Source organism: Mchenga conophoros, linkage group LG13 (assembly GCF_057382185.1).
Source record: "Mchenga conophoros isolate Kocher_MC1m ecotype Shallow Benthic linkage group LG13, M_conophoros_male_GT1.1, whole genome shotgun sequence".
Lineage (NCBI taxonomy): Eukaryota > Metazoa > Chordata > Actinopteri > Cichliformes > Cichlidae > Mchenga > Mchenga conophoros.
The window spans coordinates 28,521,927-28,541,089 of NC_140538.1; positions in this window are offsets into that span (position 1 = coordinate 28,521,927).

Here is a 19,163-nt window from a genome sequence, read left to right on the forward strand (position 1 = left end):
TAAATACGCTTTTTGGAAGTTAAATAATGTCGAAGCAGACGAAGATACAATCTCGAAAGACCACGGCCGTCGTGATGAACAATGCTAGCCAAACTGACATGCTAGTAGCAATGGGCGACCAGCCCTCGCCCCCGGTGGACACCGCAACTCTCGTCCGTGAGGTGACCGATAGCATCAGTGAGGTAATTGACCAAAAACTGTCTGCACTGTCGGGGACACTGGAGAAAATTTCGTCCTCGCTGGAAAACGTCTCCAAACGTGTCACGGAGGCAGAGCAGAGAATCTCAGATATGGAAGATGGGGTGACTGACCTCGCGGGGAGGCTGGCTGAAGCGGAGGGGAGGATTAAGGTTATGGCAAAAGGTTTGGACGACTTAGAGAACCGCAGCAGGCGCGACAATATTCGCATCATTAACCTGAAAGAAGGTGCGGAGGGTGAGAGCCCTACTCAGTTTTTTGAGGCTTGGCTGCCTGCCACACTCGGGCTGGGACACAGCTCCGCGGGTAAAGCCCGCATTAAAATTGACCGCGCACACCGGGGCCTCGGCCCGCGGGGTGCTCACCCCAGGCCGGTGATCATCAAGCTCCACAACTCCGGAGATAAACAGCGGATTATGGCTGCAGTGAAAGCGGCCCCCGAACTCCACCACGACGGGCAGCGGATCTTCATACATCAGGATTTCTCCTACGCGATCCGTGAGAAACGACGGGGATTTAATGCTTCTTGCCGTGCCTTAATCGACAAGGGCATCCGCTTTAGGATGCGCTATCCAGCGACGCTTGTGCTGACTTACAATGGCAATGAGCACAAGTTTGAATCGCCTAAAGATGCACAAAGTTTCATCAATGCGCTGGATTAATAGATGCTTGCCCCGTACAAACTGTGGCACTGCCGGACTTAACTGGGACCGTGTCATTGGACGCCTGAGTCCGCAGCGTTTAACGCAGTTTGAGGAGGCAGAGACGGTTTAACGGGGAAAATAGCCTAATTGTTTACTCAGTCTCTGATTTTGATTCACAACTGACAGTAACCCGATTCCATTCAGGTTTGGGGAGCGGGGGCGGGGTTTTGCTTTGTTTTTTTTTTTTCTTTTTCTTGTCTTCTCTCTCCTTCTCTCCCGTGGAGTGAAACTTCTTTTGGCTGCACTGGGCTTGTGACACCACCCGGTGGGTGGCATTTTCATTTTTGTTTGTTTCTTGTTTGTCTGTTTTTAGTCCGTGATACCTTGACGTTTATCTTAATTCTGTTATTGTATGCAATTTGTTGTGTGGGTGAAGGTTCCTTTGCCATCTTTTTGTGATGGTTTTGTTCATGTCAGCACGGCCGGTTCAGGCCATGGGTTAAGTCTTTCACATGTCTTTTATTATGATGGCTCTTTCTGTTTGCCTTGGGTTGACGATTCTTGTCCAATGACAGATTACCTTTGCAATGAGTAACACTAAAATTATTACTCTTAATGTCAAGGGAATTAACCACGTCATTAAGAGGCGCAAGATAATTTCCTTACTCAAAAAAGATAGAGTGCAGATTGCATTACTGCAAGAGACTCACCTCACAGATTCCGAACACCTAAAACTCAAACGTGATTGGGTGGGACAAATTTATTATTCCTCCTTTAACTCTAAAAGTAGAGGCGTCGCAATATTGGTCCATAAAAATCTACCATTCACGCTACATACTATTGTAAGGGATACGGACGGACGATTTATTTTGATTACTGGGCTTCTATATGGGGAATTAATTCTATTGGGAAGTGTTTATGCACCAAATACTTTTGATAGATCGTTCTATTCAAATTTTCTGGCAAAAGCCTCCCCTGTGTGTCCGAACCACGTAATAATTGGTGGGGATTTTAACTGTGGCTTGAATCCTGAAACTGATTATAATCCACCAAAATCTCAACCATCTTCAAAAATGGCAAAGGCTACAACGGACCTCTGTTCAGATCTTGGTCTCTTTGATGCTTGGAGAGTTTGTAATCCACATGTGAAGGACTTCACATTTTTCTCACGCCCCCATTTTTCCTTTTCCAGAATTGACTACATGTTTGTTTCTGGATCTGTCCTTGACAGAACCCGGGGCTGTTTGATCCACACATGTGCGCTTTCGGACCACTCATCAGTTTCAATGGAGCTATCACCACCTTATTATGACCCTTCGTCTAGACATTGGCGGCTAAACCCAGCTCTCCTTAGTGACCCTAAATTTGTAAAGTATTTAGAAGATCAGTGGGAACTCTATCTTTCTACAAATGACTTACCGGGGGTTAGTGCTTCTACTCTATGGGAGGCGGGTAAGGCATTTCTCAGGGGCTCCGTTATCTCTTTTACCTCGGCAAAAAAGAAGAGCAACTTAGCCAAACAATTAGTGCTTGAACGCGATATCACTGACTTGGAGAGGGAGTTTAAGAAATCCTCGTCCATTTCTGTGCTTCGGAAGTTGGATGCAGCTAGATCGGCCCTGGACCAACTGTTAACTCAGAAAGCGGAAACTGCAATATTCTATGCGAAGCATAGATTATTTGAATCAGGCAACAAACCTGGACGCTTGCTCGCCCGACTTGCCCAAGGGAAACGGGGCTCTTATGCAATACCCTCTCTAAAAGATAAGGCAGGTGTCTTACAGTTTGAGGCTAAACTTATCAGCAAAATAATGAAAGAGTTCTATCAAGACTTATATTCCCCTGAGTGTCAAAATACTGTAGACGCCAGGAAACTGTTTCTTGACACTGTTAACCTCCCTACACTGTCAGAGGAAAGTCGATTGGATCTATGCAGCCCTATCAGGGTGCAGGAGGTCTTGGATGCAATTAAATCCTTACAGAGTGGGAAGGCTCCGGGCCCTGATGGGTTTGGGCCAGAGTTTTATAAAAAAATGGCCAAACATGTGGCGGGTCCTTTGTTGGGAATGTATACAGAATCTCTTGAGAGGGGCGTGCTTCCACCCACCCTAAACCTTGCCCATATATCCCTGATCTTAAAGAAGGATAAACCCGCGGATCTGTGTACATCCTACAGACCTATAAGTCTACTTAGTGTGGATTGTAAGATTCTGTCCAAAATTTTATCCAGACGTTTGGAGGAGGTTCTGCCGGTTCTGATAAAGCCTGACCAGACGGGATTCGTCAAGAATAGATACTCCCGCTCCAATGTCCACCGACTCATAAATGTTGCGCAGTTCTCTCAGAACACCAATTATAGGGCTCTTGCGATCTCTTTGGATGCTGAGAAAGCATTTGATCGGGTGGAGTGGGAGTATCTATTTGATGTTTTGGACAGGTTTGGTTTGGGATCTGAATTTGTCAAGTGGGTCAAACTGCTGTATGGGGCCCCAGCTGCAAGGGTCTTGGTTAATGGCTCGGTCTCGGATGTCTTCCCACTGGGTAGGGGAACGCGGCAAGGATGCCCCCTCTCTCCCCTGTTGTTTGCACTTGCTTTGGAGCCACTGGCAGAGGCTATAAGAACTGATCCTGAGATCTGTGGGGTGACCTTGTCGAATACTGAATACAGGATTTCCCTTTATGCAGATGACGTGTTGCTCTTTCTCACTAAGCCAGAAACTTCTATTCCTGCACTGACACATATCATCAACCAATTTGGCCTCTTCTCAGGGTATAAGATAAATTATGATAAATCTGAAGCTTTGCCACTGGGTGACGGGGGGAGGTGGGACGCTCCTCCTAATTTCCCTTTCAGGTGGTCGACCACAGGTTTCACATATTTAGGTATCAGGGTGTCCGCAGACACAGCGGAGTTGTACAAGTTGAACTTCAAGCCGATTGTGGCCTCAATCAAGAATGACCTCAATAGGTGGTTTGACCTCCCCCTGTCTTGGACGGGTAGAATAAGTTTAATCAAGATGAATGTGCTACCCAGAATATTATACCCCATTCAAATGTTGCCTCTCAGGATCAACAGAAAAACATTCATAGAGATTGAGGGATGTCTTTCTAAATTCATATGGCGTGGGAAGAAATCTAGACTAAAGATACAGATTTTACAACTGCCCACGGATGAGGGGGGTCAGGCACTGCCTAACTTTTTATATTACTACTGGGCTTGCCATGCACAAATAATCTCAGGGTGGTTACATTCCTTCCTTCACCGGGGCGAACCATCGGTAGATGCCTGGTGCTGTGACCCTCTCTCACCTCTTAGTCTCTTATCCACTGACCTGGCGGACCTCCCTCTTGGTGTCAGAACTAATTCCGTCTTGATGCCCACTTTAAAGGTTTGGCGTAATATTACTGCCCACGTCGGAAGAAGAGGTTTCTCTAGTGCACTGCAGCCTCTAACTAGGAATAAAGCTTTCCCCCCGGGTATTGGCATTAATATATTTGATGATTGGTATTCTAAAGGTATAAGATTTATTTGTGATCTGTTCGAAAGGGGTAGTTTTATGGCCTTTAATCAAGTTCAAGTTAAGTATAAATTACCACAGAAACACTTCTTTGGATTCCTGCAAGTAAGGCATTATGTGAACTCCCTTAAATTTCCAGCCAATCAACCAGTTTTGAACCCTGTTGAAAGCTTTCTTCTCAAAGTTAACGAGGAAATGACTACAAAAAAGAAATTTATTTCTCTTTGTTATGGGAAATTGTTGTCTTTGAACTTTATAACCACTGATAAGGCCAGGGTTCGGTGGGAAACCAACCTCGAAGCTCAAGTTGGTGCGGAAGCATGGTCCAAAACTTTCAGATCTGCCATGAAATTGTTTCCCTGTAACAGACTAAAGGAAAGCCAGTACAGAATCTTACATAGACTACAGCGTACGCCGGAGTTCCTAAATAAAATTCACCCTCAGATTTCTGCTCTTTGTGTGAAGTGCAATACGGCTGTAGGGACCTATTACCACTGCATATGGCAATGTCCTTTAATTACTAGATTTTGGAAGAATATTGCTATAGAGCTTTGCTCTATTTTCCACCGAACGATCCCACTGAACCCTATGCTGTTAGTTCTGGGTCTATCTATAGAAGGGCTCTCTCTGTCTTCTGTACAGATGCTTTTGTTAAGTAAACTTTTACATTTGGCGAGGCGATGTGTACTGTTTCAATGGATTCAGAGACGGCCCCCTACTGTTACACAGTGGTACAGAGAACTGCTCAGGGTGCTGCCGATGGAGCGCCTCAGTGCCATCATAAAGGGCAATTGTAATGCATTCTGTAGCATATGGCAGCCTCTGCTTGATCACCTACCTCATGACCTTACTGTGCTATTACATAAAGGGGACTCGCAGTTTGTTTTTAAACACACTGATTAATGTCTGTGTTTTCCCCCCCTTTTTTTTTTTTTTTTTTTTTTTTTTATTGTTTCCCTTGACTTCGAATGTGAAACGCTTTACATATTTTGTCCCAGGCGTGTGTACTGGTAACTCATATACCTGCATTTGCTTTGTTTTTTTGTTTTTTTGTGCTTGGCTGTGCTGACTTGTTGCTGTTCGTGTTGTTCTGACAAAATCAATAAATCATCGTTTCAAAAAAAAAAAAAAAAAAAGCTATTATAGATATCCTATAAAATGTAGTGAAACAGTGACAGTCGTGTTTTTGATTCTCATTTTATTCCTTTGTCACTCAGCTGGGATGCACAAAGTAAATTATGTAGAAGTGCCTTTTTTTAATCACAGTAGTGCCATCTTCTCGCCGCACACTCGTGCAGCAACATGAAAAACAAAGAGTATTACCTCTGTCCTTGGCAATGCTCCAGCTAAGTCTTCTGTAACTGTGGATTAGGTGTCTCTCACCACCTTTACCCAACCTCCAATCTCTGACTAATAAACACACACACAAGATCTGCACTGATTGCACAAGTCCAGGCTTGTTAAAACTGTTGCAATCACTGTTTACATGCTTACTCAGTAACACAGGGTCACTCAAATTCAAGTATGCTTGTGTCCACACGTACACGGATTTGCATATGTGTGAATAAAATCTTTGCATGACTAGATTACATCGGTACAAACGGTGACCATGCAGAGGTTCCACAAATGCACTCACAAATATATATGTGACTCAGCAGGGATTGGATAACTTTCCCAGAACTGAAAATTCCCTCCTCATCCTGCACAAATCAATCCCCTGGTATTAATCAAATTAATCTGGTTAGTAGCTGGTGATATTTTCTCACAAACAACAAGATGATCTTTCAGTAATCACTGAAAAAAAATCCAGATCAACTTTAGAAGTCATTTTTTCCTAAATCGGGCCGAACCCTATCTCTGATATAAAAAGTATGTTTTTAACTTTTAAAATAGCCCTTCTAATAATTAAAAAAAAACTGCAGCATGGTTTTAGCATCATAGGACCCCGAACATGAATTTAGCTATAACATCTAACAGTTTGGATGGAGTCTTCATTGAAGAGCTGTGGACTCCCCGTAAGCAGTGCTGTGTTTCATACACTCAGCAGTCATAAACCACGTAGTTTCCAGGATACCAGCCTGGCTCAAAGAGGGGTCCTAACATGGGACAGGAGCCCAACCAGTGCAGCTGATTTGTGTCAGGAAGATGGTTACTGGAACAGCACTTGGTTAAGTCATGTGCATTACTGTCTTTATTTGAAGAGGCCACGGGGAGCTTCTAATGCTGGCTCTCCAACAAAGTGCAGCAATGAGAAGCAGACTGTGGCTGGGTAGGAGGAGGAGTGAAGGTAAAGATCATGAGGGAGTAAATAGAGAATGTGTGTGAATGAATTTAATTTGTAACATATATTTTTGGGTGACATATAATACGCCATACAAGTGATATAATATCCTTATACCAAACCAAGAGCCAGATGAAGTTTTTTTTTTAAATTGCACATTTGAAAATCGAGTTCCAGTAAAAGTTTTTAAAAAGCAGAGTAGTGCAACAGACCAAAAGGGTATTAAATCAAGGTAAACTACACCCTAACTCATTTTCTTGGCTTGGTAGCCAGTTTGATAGTGCTAACTTGGAAGATGCCAGAGAACCCAGAGTTCCAGTTCTTTTCCGATGGGTGGATCAACATCCAATGGGGACACATTCATGTTCCAGTCTTACAGGCTTGACTTCCTGCTGTCCAAGCAGAATGAATGGAGTGTGAAAAGACCATCTGGAAAAATGAGAGGTGATCCAGGAGGGGAAAAAATAGGACAGAAAGGAGAGATGTAAAGTAAAAGGGAAAATGGTGGGGTTACCATTAAAGGCACAGCACAAATAGCTCTGTTACAAAATTTTGTTCTTCTAGGAGTAAATTTTACTTTTGAAGTTGTCGCAAGATCATTCAGAGAATATCAGCTAAGGTACCATTATAACTCTTGCATTATTTTTATGCATGTTTATTGTATTTAATGTTGAGAATGTGTGATTCTCTAACCTTTGGAGTTCCTCAAGGTTCAATAATGGGTCCTGTCTCTTTTTCTTTCTCTGTAAATCCTACAACTTAAAGGCACATTATCTGATAGGTTGGTTAATCTTAAGGCTACACAAAAGCAGTTTGGTAACCAATCTTCAGTTCCAATGTAGTTACATCTATTATTTATGTTCATATTGTCTATGATTTTCCATAATATAAGTAACTGCTATAGATTTCCATTGCTTGTGCTTTTTAAACCACAACAAAACTCTGAGATTCTTGTCTTTTCAACAAGTCAGAATTTTGAAATTGGATCTAAAATTGTCCTTCGTTCAACTCACAATGACCCTTTCCTTGTCTATTTGGTTATATTCAGCTAACCTCTTAACATCCACCAGTGGTTGGTTAGGGTTAGCACTGTGCAGGCTGATGTTAGCAGCTGGGTTTCCAGAAAGCTCTGTGTCACATGAACCCCAGTTGAACCAACTTTTAAAATTAGTCTTGCAATTTTCAATTATGAAAAGTATGTTATACTACTGTGTTTTCTGTTAAAACAACTAATGCCACAACCCAGCCATTGTGTTGTCTAGTTAGACTATTACTTGCTTAAACTACAAGGATATACCATGTTTATTGTTCCATTATTATAAAGAAAACCCCAGTGATACATTATCACGTGCATACATTAAACTTCACTGTAGTTGGATGAAGCTAACTAAAAGTTAGATACCAGCTAATGAACCCTACAGTAATTAAATTTTGACACCTCATAAGTGAAGTTAATCAAGAAATTTGACCAAAAGTGTTTTTTAGTGTGTCGCTTCTTTGTGCTATTGAAGTGCTATTGAAGTGCTATTGTTATAAGTAATTAGTTGATTGTAATATGAAGCTGTAAATGGTGGAAGAGAGAAACGACCAAAGAAAATTATCCTATAAATGGGAACAGGCAGAGTAACAAAGCTGTGGTCAAATAATTTTTGAGCATTTACTTTAACCTGCTTGGAGTACCAGCAGTTTAGGAGGGGTTCACACCATTAAAACAGCACAAATAGTGTTAAGTCAAGTTCCCAGTCACAGGAAAGTTCAACAAAGTGACATTCAAATACTTTAAAATGACTGACTAATAGTTCTGGCACTCATTTTATTGTTCTATGTGGCAAATCCCACCCATCTGGCACAGAAGCAGAGCCAACACAAATCATAAAAACTATCGTCAAAAATTGCTTGGCTTTGGTTTTTGGGCCCCTGGTGGGAAGAGAAGGAAGGAGAGAAAAATGGGAGAGTTATCCTCTCCTGAACGAGACTCGAGCTCCCCCAGTGGGACAGCTGAGGCGTCTCTCAGGCATTTTGTATCCGTTTGTCATGTTCTTATCTGACATCCATTAAAACATAATAGAGAGCAGATGCCTGGGAGATGGATCGCTAACCATAACACCCGCCCACACACACACACACACACACACACACACACACGTACGCAAACTGAAACACAGAGTGAGAGACATCTGCAGCATCTATAGAAGTAGGTCTAATTACATAACACTTGCTCCAGTCACTGTGGAACACTAGCAGCCATGTCAGGTTTTCCTAAATCAGGAGACGCATGCAATGATAAGTGACACGCCGCACATATGAATATACAAAATGACAACCCAAGTGTGCACTCACAGAGGAGGGAGCACGTACAAAGGCGCCCCTTTGCAAATACACAAAGGTGATTGAACAATCAAGCAGAAAAAGAAAAATGCGCACACATAAACTTAATCAGTCACACATTCAGATGCAGTGACGTAGAGATGGGGAAATGGAACATCAATTAGCTCAACGCCTTGGGAGAGCAACGCCTTTAAACTGCTGAGGACGCAGAGTCATCGGCCGAGAATAGACCGTAAGCAAGGAAGCGAGGGGAGAGGGGAAAATGTGCAGTGTCACTGAGACCAAACCTCCATCGTGAGTCTTCACCTGCCAAGAAAAACAGGCATTGCTGAAGGAGAAAGAGGAAGAGAAATGGACAGGGAGTGATGGAAAAAGAGGAGAGGAAAAGGGCAGAGGGACACAGAAAGAGAGACAAATGGAAAACAAAAGGAAGTCAGTGTGAAATAGATATTTTGCCGTCAGCGTGGAGGTCAAGGCTAGCCGGACAACGCGATTAGACAGGCCCCTAAATGCGATGATGATTCAACTGCCTGGAGGAGAAGGGTTGACACTGGTGACAGGACCAAAGTGGCTGGCCGTTTACGTGGAAACCAACATTGTTATGAGTACAGTTTGTCCCCTGATGTCATCCTGCTGCTTCTCATGGCCGGGCCTTCAGCCATACCGCCGGCCTGCTGGGTAAAAAAACACACTGTGACACATTAAAAGAGAAAAACACACTAGACAAGAAAAGGCACACACAGATGATCACGCACTAACATAATGCATAAAACTAACGCACATGCAAAGGTGTGAAAAAGCAATAAGAGCTCATGAATACAACACCCCAGTGTCACTCACAAGTTGGACCGTCGGCAGGAATCCACACAGCGATGATGATGATGGTGAAAGAAGAGGCCTAGTGTACGGAAAAGTAGTGAAGCTGCTGAAAAGTGCTGAGAACTTTCCCCCTTCTTCCAAACAGAGACTTTAGGCTCTGAGCAGAGGGTAAGTAAGCTAGCTGTCTAACACCAGGCTCGGCCCGTGCTGACTGATTCTATCTCCTCCTGGGTTTGGCGAGCGCTGACGGATCCTGTCACCATTGGAAAAGTACTTCTCGCTAGTCTCCACCCTGCTGCCTCCTAACGCAAACAGGAATCAGGACAGATCCACAGAACAGGCTAATTCAACAGATAATTTTCAAGTGTTATACAAACATATCAATATAACAATACCTTAGCCATCAAGGCATGAGTAAATAGTCACCAAAACTCACTCACTCACTCCATCCATGCTTATCTAGTTCAGGATCATGGAGGTCTGGAGTCTACCCAGCTGGGTCATTCTGTCTCTAATCAACCAAGTCTTCTGCTCAGCTTACTCCGATTCATATAAAAATTGAATATTGGAAAATTCAAACATTTATAATGATTGCTGTGAGATTTATATATCACATATAAATCTTTTAAGATATGTCTGTACAGGTTTGCTTTTATTTAGTTCTAGTTGCTCTATTTCTACTTATATCTATGCATTCTTCTCTCTATTTTATATTACACCTTTAGCTATCAGTCGGTCAAACATGCGTCTGAATTTGTACCAAGCTTTGTACATGCTCAGACTAATAAAGCTTAAATAATGACCGTGATCTACCATGACCATCACATTTCAAAGATAGAGTAGCTGATCTGTGAGCTACAGCCTGCTTAGCCTCCTTACTGCTAAGTTTTGTCTGTTAAATGAGACGCAAGTGTGGTTCCCACCAGTGGTTTACCACTAATAATAATGTAGCTTGCATCAGAGCAGTAACATAGCTGATAACTGCAGCAGGATTTCATAGACACAAAAAACTATATAGGTTTATATATGATTTAATATAAAATGTCTTGTATCAACATACAAGACAATAGCCAGCCTGTAGTGAAACAGTCTTAGGAAATGTAGAAAAGCTATTAGAATAAAAAATGTGATGCAAGATTATCAGCATAATGATTATCAGCATGATGATTATCAGTATGATGATTATCAGCATGATGATTATAAATATGATGTCTACTTTCGAGCAATTAAACGTGTCCAACAGGCTCATCTTCTAGAAAACACCAATAAAGCAGAAAGGAAATCCCTTCTGCTTCTGAGCACCAGGCAGATTACAGAACTACTGAACTCTGCTGTAGGTGAGGCTAAACAAGACTCAGCCTGCTCCTGGCAAACATGACTAGATTTGCTCTTGTTTAATTAGACTGGTTGATCCACAAACAATCAGGGCAGGTTTACTTTGGCTAAATGTGACACCACTGGCTTCGAGTCATTCCCTGACAGATGAGGTAAGCAGGGCTCAAGCGATAATTATACGTATAGATTTAAAGTTTCCTTTGTTTTGTTAAGCGGTTTTAATATCGTCACACACATAACGAAGACGAGCCAGGACACAATTAAGTCTATTTTATATCAGACCGACTACAGAGATGTAGATCTGGACAAAGCAGTTCAGTAACTTCATTCTTATTTTGAGTAGTAGCCCGAGGGCAGCTGTAGAGTGGGGCTGTTCACATGCTCACTCCTGCTATGCTACATGAACAGTGAAAAACAGCTGCAATCTTTGGATTTAACCTTGCATCCAACAAATCTTTTTAGATTACAGCCATTATCTGTTTAAACCCCAGGTAGCTTGTATACCATTAATTAACAGGGCCTGATGGTGTCCTATGGGAAAGCCAGATAATATGACTCCTCTCATAAATTCTGAGCTGAAGTGAAATTTTTGTGGCCAGCAATCACTGACTGCTGCTCAAAGAGTCATTATTTTACTGAGTGCATGACCATGTCTTAGGGGGTAGACAGAAAGTAACTCATGCCTCTGGGACCAGGGCTATAAATCTGCATGTGTGTACGTCTGCATACCAGCTTTTGGCCTCGAGGTTCACTTGAGGCTGATGTGGAGCTTGCTCTTGCTTGCCCATCAATCAATTTGCACTTTATAACTGCAAAGAGTTGCTGCAAAGAGAGAGAGATGAGGAGTCAAGTGTGTCATGTTTGACCTTAAAACATCAGTGATTGGTGGACTCTGAAATTAAAGATCTGAACTCTACTATGCCAAAGGCATTAGTAACAGGTGTCTGCCTTTCAAACAGAAACATGTCTGAATAGGTTGAGGAAGAAAACAAATGGGAAACTTCTCAATATTTAAGATGATTTTATGTGAAAATATACAATTTCATTTCATTTTCAAGGAATACAATTGCTCTACAGTGCGATCCTATGCTGATGCACTCATTTGACTGTAAATCTTTTTTTAAAAAATGGAAAAAGCAGGTGTCCTATTGTTCAGATAATATGCGGTAATATAATGTATTAAATATTATGTAACCTTAGTTGCAGGTGTGCAGGTGTGGCTGTTAGTGCTATTCTTCTCCATTCATGTGTAAAGGAATATAAGCCTGCATCCATATGGAAGATAAATCCACAGTTCTCAATGCCTTTTCACAACTAAAGCTTTTGAAGGCATTTTTTTTTATCTTTGTTTGTTGATGCATGGAGAATAAATGATATTAGCTCTCCTTTAGCAATGCATCGTCTTTAGCAGTGCAGCTCTATTAATCGTGCATATCTAAAGTTGTTTCTGTGTGCATGTATTTCGTACCCAGTTGCTAGCTTGATAGCTCTTGCAGCTTGCTCTGCCTTGTTCTACCGAGCAAGCAAACACACAAACAAGAAGGGTTTTAACGTGCAATTTGATACATTTAAGATCTTCACTTCCACAAGAGACAGATTTCAACAAAGCTTGAGCAATGCTGCACACCCTCACCTCTTTTATACAACAGCATGCAGCATGTGCATAACTGTCACATCATGTGAACTCATAACTGACTTTACTGGTTACCAACTGAAGTTCTGAGACATGAACAGGCCTGCGGTTGCCCAAATGAGGGTGACTCACTTACCCACAATAACACCCTCTGCTGCGATTTGCTTAAATCAATCAAACCTCAACAACAACAGTCAGTCGTCGTTGACCTTATAAAACAGAGATTTGAGGTGAACCGGGTCTTGTTTGTTGTATAACCTGTCTGCACGAACAGTGGAGGCTTTCATGTCAAATATACAGAGGCATGTTTATTTTCTTATGCTTATTTATCTTCTTCCTATTTAATGATGCGTGCTGCACTTTGTCCAAATCACAAGGGCAGATCACTTTTTCACTCTGGTTTTTGTTTTGTTTTGTTTTTTGAAACAGTGACTTAGTTTTATCAGAGAAGCACAATTTAGGTAACGCAATCATTTTTTATAATATACTGAAGTTTCGTTTAAATGCAATGACCAATAAAATGCAATCAAAATGCAAAAATAAAATGTAAATCAGAGCATATATTCAGAATTTAATGTCTTAAATTGAATTTGTTCAACATTATTAGTCTTTTTAGTACTTAAAAATACATAATATTGACCTAATTTAACAATAATCTGTAAGGAATTCATTCTAAACGTGGGTAAAACTCAGATATTGGCAAAATATGGGACTATCCATAGGACATGAGAATGCATAGTATAGTAAGCAAATAAAGTTGGCATTTAAAAATTTTTAAATTATATATATATTTATGTCTTGTGTTTTGCACATATTTCAAGTTAATAAAAATGTTAACTTATGTTCCAGTAGTTTAGTTATTAGCAAAGGACAACATTAGCTTTACTTGTTGGTTAATTGTTGACATTAAAGTCACTTTAAATAAGAAATGTTGAGGCTCTAATACCACACTCAAGACTTTAAAATGTATGCAGTGCGTTTATAACAAGGAGAGTAAGCAGTGATTTAAAGGACAGAAAGGTAAGTATTTAAAAGGAACTTTTTTCACTGTTAAGTAGTGACATATTTGAAATAAAAGAATCTTTTTTAGGCTTGTCCTGGGCAGAGATAGGTGGGATTAAGTAAGCGTGTGTCTTTTCTAGGAGAAAACAGGCCACGAGCTCCGAAACAAAACCTGTGCAAGAATGAGGGGCACATACAAACATTTGTTTAAACTTTTCAAAACATTTAATAAGAAAATAGGATTTAAAGTAACTTCACATAAAAATATGAGCTGGCATGTGCCTCTGTGGGGAAACTGTTGTCCAAAAAGGAACATATTACAGGATGGGTTGGGTTTTCTCCAAGAACGAAGTTAAACCCTAAACCTGGGTGGTCACTTCATTGGTTAACCATATTATATTGTTTGTTTATGGGTGTACAACAACAAACGTGATCCGAGGAAATGTCAGCTCAGTCTGTGGTCTTGTATTCCAGCCTCCTCTCTGCTTCTCATTGATACTATCACATCATTATTTCTCCAAATAGCATGAAGAGCCTAAATCATTGTGACGTAGGCAGAAAGCAAGGACATGAAATGAATGGCTCGGTGAAAGCCGGCGACAACAACAGCTCTCTGTGAATGTGAGATATTTGGGATCGAGGAAAAAGCATTGTGACCAACTCTGAGTTCTTATTGTTATTGTTACGATACAGCAAGACAAAAGTGAAACATTTTTCTCGTTGCAATGGAAAACCGCTCGGGTGAGTGTGCTCCAGCTGCTTCGGTTTCCTCCCTCACCCGTCTCACCCAGCAAGACGTCTTTCATGCCATTGTGGATGTGGCATGCTGGAAACACAATGAGCCCGAGCTACACTTCCCCTGGCACCATTTCTGTATTGTGGGACCCGGTGGGAGGAGATGCTGGGTCAGAGCAAACTCAACTAAGGCCTAAGAGTTTATAGTTGAGAAAACCAAGACAAACGCCAGATATGTTAAAGTTCACAAGAAACTACAACTAGAAAAGTGCTAAACAAGTATGGCTTGTTTGAAAGAGCCACAAGGAGAAAGCCTCTCCTCTCTGAAAAAAATAACATGTTAATAACAGTTTATGTTAGCAAGGTTGCATCTGATCAAAAACGCAAGACTTCTGGAGTGATGTCCTCTGGACAGACGAGCTCAAAGTGGCCATAATGGAAAACACTAAATTTGGTAAAAACCAAGCATTTTTGCATATCAGCAAAAATGCTTCATATCATTAAGCACGGGGTGGAGAGGTGATGATTTGGGTTTGTTTTGTAGACGTGGGAGTCAGGAACCTTGCAATCATCGAGTCAACCACCAGCTACTCTATACACTAAAGTTTTTCAAGAGTCAAATTTGAGTCCATCTGCTGGGTCATGCACCAGGACAATGATCCCAATTACACTGAAAATTTACAACAGAATGAATGAAAAAGAAAATAATCAAAGTCCTGCATTGAACCATTAAAACTCTAGACCTCAACCTGGCTGACATGCTATGGCAGCACCTGCAAACCTCATTGAACTGAAGCAACGTTGCAAAAGCGTTGGCTCTCTTCCACAGCATGTCTTCTATCCTGTCTTCCTTCTCTCACCCCAACTGGTCGCAGCAGATGGCCCCGCCCCTCCCTGAGCCTGGTTCTGCTGGAGGTTTCTTCCTGTTAAAAGGGAGTTTTTCCTTCCCACTGTCACCAAAGTGCTCACTCATAGGAGGTCATATGACTGTTGGGTTGTTCTCTGTAAGTATTATTGTACTGTTATTGTAGGGTCTATAAAGCGCTTTGAGGCGACTGTTGTTGTGATTTGGCGCTGTATAAATAAAACTGAATTGGGCCAAAATTCCAAAAATACAGAAAACAAGCACTTCAAGTTATTGTTGCTACAAGTGCTTCTACAAGCTTCATGTAGAAGTCATTCTGTCTGTTGAAAGACGCGAATGCTACAGGTGAAAATATCACAATTTCTTCATTGTGGCACCTGTTAATGGGTAGGATATATTAGGGAGCAAGTGAACATCTTCTCCTCAAAGTTGACGTTAGAAGCATGAAAAATGGGCAAGTATAAGGATTTAAGTGAATTTGAAAAGGCCAAACTGGGATGGCTAGATTACTGTGTCAGAGCATCTCCAAAAGTGGTTCAAGGAAGGAACAGTGTTGAACCAGCAACAGAGTCATGGTCAGCCAAGGCTCACTGATGCACATGGGGAGCAAAGGCTGGCCTGTGTAGTCTGATTCAACAGGCGAGTTAAAGTCAAGATGCCCATGTTGACTCCTGTCCACGGCCAAAAGCACCAACAATGGGCCGCGCTATGAATTCTGGGATAGGTTGGGTCACGAAGGATACACCCGACCCATCCTTCAAATCTGGGGGAAAGGAGGACCCATTTGTTGGCCGCATTTAGAGGAGTCTACGAATTAGAACAGCCTTCGCCACATCTCTGTCATGTAATCGGCCTACAAATGTGGCCTCTGAAGGATGCGGTCCCTGAGTTTGGACACAGCTACAATACCGGACACAGCAACTTCTTCTTCTTTGGCGTTTAACAGCAGCTGGCAACCTTGTAGATGCAGTGCTGCCATCTTCTGTTTCAGTCCGTTATTACACTCTTAAATCCTACTACTTATTCCTGCATCTTTTAGGATCATACGAAGCTTCAAACGGCGCGTCGACTATTAAATTAGTCATCGACAATTTTGATAGTCAACATAATCGTGACAAATCGACGCAGCCCTAGTGCCACCTTCAGGGGTCTAGTGGAGTTGATGCTTCGATGTGTCAGGGCTGTTTTGGCAGCAAACGGGGAGAAACACAACATTAGGCATGCGGTCATAATGTTATGCCTGATCAGTGCATTGCCTGGAATACATTTAAATCAAGTGATCACCCACATTTATACAAAGAAGGCAGATGTTTCTGACATTTCAAAGATTAGACTGATTTATCATGCAGGACTGAGTTGTCAAGAGGTTCAGTGGTCAGTGCTTTGGTTAAATTATAGAAACACCCCCAACCTAATCAGTAACACCCACTCAGAGCACACATCATGAGTGTACCCCACAGGGCTCACTAGGTAGCAATTACAGGCACTCCCACTTAAACCACCAACATGTCCCTAAACCTTTTTCCTGAGCATGGCCTCACTATCTACCTGCTATAACTCTTCAGCCTCCTCCCTTTCTCTTTGAGCTCTCTCAGATCAGATTACAGAGCCATCTGATAATGGTAAACACTGTGGCTGAATGCTCTACCTGTGATTTTGTGTGTATTGGTTGGCACGAAGGTAAGAGTGGTCAGTCCAAAACAAGACTCCCTCCATTCACACAGTTTGCTTGACAAGCTATGACAGACAATCATAATCCTAAAGTGGATTATAGGCTGGTTTTGTTTTCTTCTTCTCCTAAATTTAATTTCCAACCATGTGCATGTGTTTAATTCCATCAACCGTTAGGTCATGGTCTGCTCAGCCATGCACATCCAGTCTGTTCTGCCACCGCAATCATGCTGGACAATTACAGTAATCCTATTGATCCAAAACACACCTAACCTCACCATTATTTTATATCCAAGATTGACCTCAAACACCAAGGCAGTCTTGGTGAATTGTCTCTTCAAGCAGGGCTTGAAAATTATGAAAGACAACATCTCCACAGCCACCCCCCCTGGATACTTCCTCTCCTCTGAGTTCTGTTTGAACACATTGCACTGGATATGTACACATATCTAGTTCAACAAAAGGCTGGAAAAGTAAGTTGTACTAAAAAGGAACATTATAATTGGCAACAGGTCAGTAACTTGATTGGCTATATAAAGAGCACTTTAAAAAGAGTTTCTCAAAAGTAAAGCTGGGCAGATGTTCAACAATCTGCAAAAAATGTATGTCTCCAAGTTGTGGAACAATTTCAGAATGATATTCCTCAATAGTAGTTGTGATCTTAGGGCAATCAGAAGGCTGTGCATTTAAAAACAGGCATGATTCATTCAGAAAATGCATGGCCTCAAGAATGGCAAAGACAATCCAGGACTTTTGATCAACTCGGAACTTATGTCAGACCAGACCAGGACATTTAAACCTCTTCCAACTTTTTTGAGACATGTTTCTGCCATCAAATAATAATGGCTTTTGCAATTTCTCACTTTAAACATTTAATGTGTTTTCTATGTTCTACTTTAAAGAGGTACCTATTTTTCACCCTTTTTGAAATGAAGCTAATGAGTAAGTTCAGTAAGGAAGCTCTATAGTAACACATCTTTCCGCTTCCCAGGTGCTGGCGGCTAATCTGAGCTTTAATCTAAGTTCTACTCTCCCATGCTGTCAAGTTTATTGTGACATCACTCCAATCATTTTTCTGCTGGCCTTCTTCAGGCCAATCGGCTTTCACTCTGCGTACTTTAAATCTCAATGCCCATCTGCTATTCTCCCTTGCAGATGCCTCCATACAACCCACCTCCTCGCCATCACCACCTCTCCCTCGTCACTCAGGCTCAGTTCAAGCTTCAACCTTCATCTCCACCACCAGCATCTAGACTCCAGAAGGTCTTGCTCTGATTCCTATTACCAACCTGTTCTGCTGTGATGGGCCATCCAAATCTTAAACTGTACTTCAATAAATCACGTTCAATTCCTTCTAATGTTCTCTCCTTATTGAGATGTCATTAAAGGTTACACACATGTAATTAATAACATTAACTCTGGCCCTGTTCCATTTAGCTGGGAAGAGGCCATGGGATTATAGCTCTTCATGTGAACTGCTATGGCACTAAGTAAATCTGAACTATAATTAATTTCATTCATCACAGTCACCTATTGGATATCATAGCCTAAAAAAAAGTTTAAAGATGACATTCATGCGAAACAGGCCTTCATAAGCTTCTTGAAAGGTTTATGGTGCCAGTATAGAAATGAACCCGGGACTACAGTAATACTGTTGATGTATTCTTGCATGTTCTGCGCACTCTGCTCTATTCATCTTTGCCTCTGCTCCCTTAGTTTTATCCTCTATCTTAGTCCTGCAAGTTGAAACAGTCAGTAATGCAAAAAATATAATCAGAAATGAACTTTCACTTGCAGCATTCACGCCCCTGTGAAAGTAGTGAGGATTAAAGTAACAGCAATAAAAACAAGACAGTTCATTGTCACAGCAGACTGTTTTGTTAGTCTGACAAGTAGGAATAAACTTTGACAGCTCTTTAAACTCTTGTGAACTTAGATATTCACGCATTCAAACCTCTGTTAACAAAGTCCAATTTATTATACTTTAATATTGAACTTAATTAGCACACCTTGCCATGAGCCACTACATCAAAACATTCGTTTAATTCTAGCACGTTAAAGCATTTTAATCATTTTCCACGATGCATCCTGGGTGTGCAACAGGAAAGGACTAAACGTGAGACAGTGAATATTG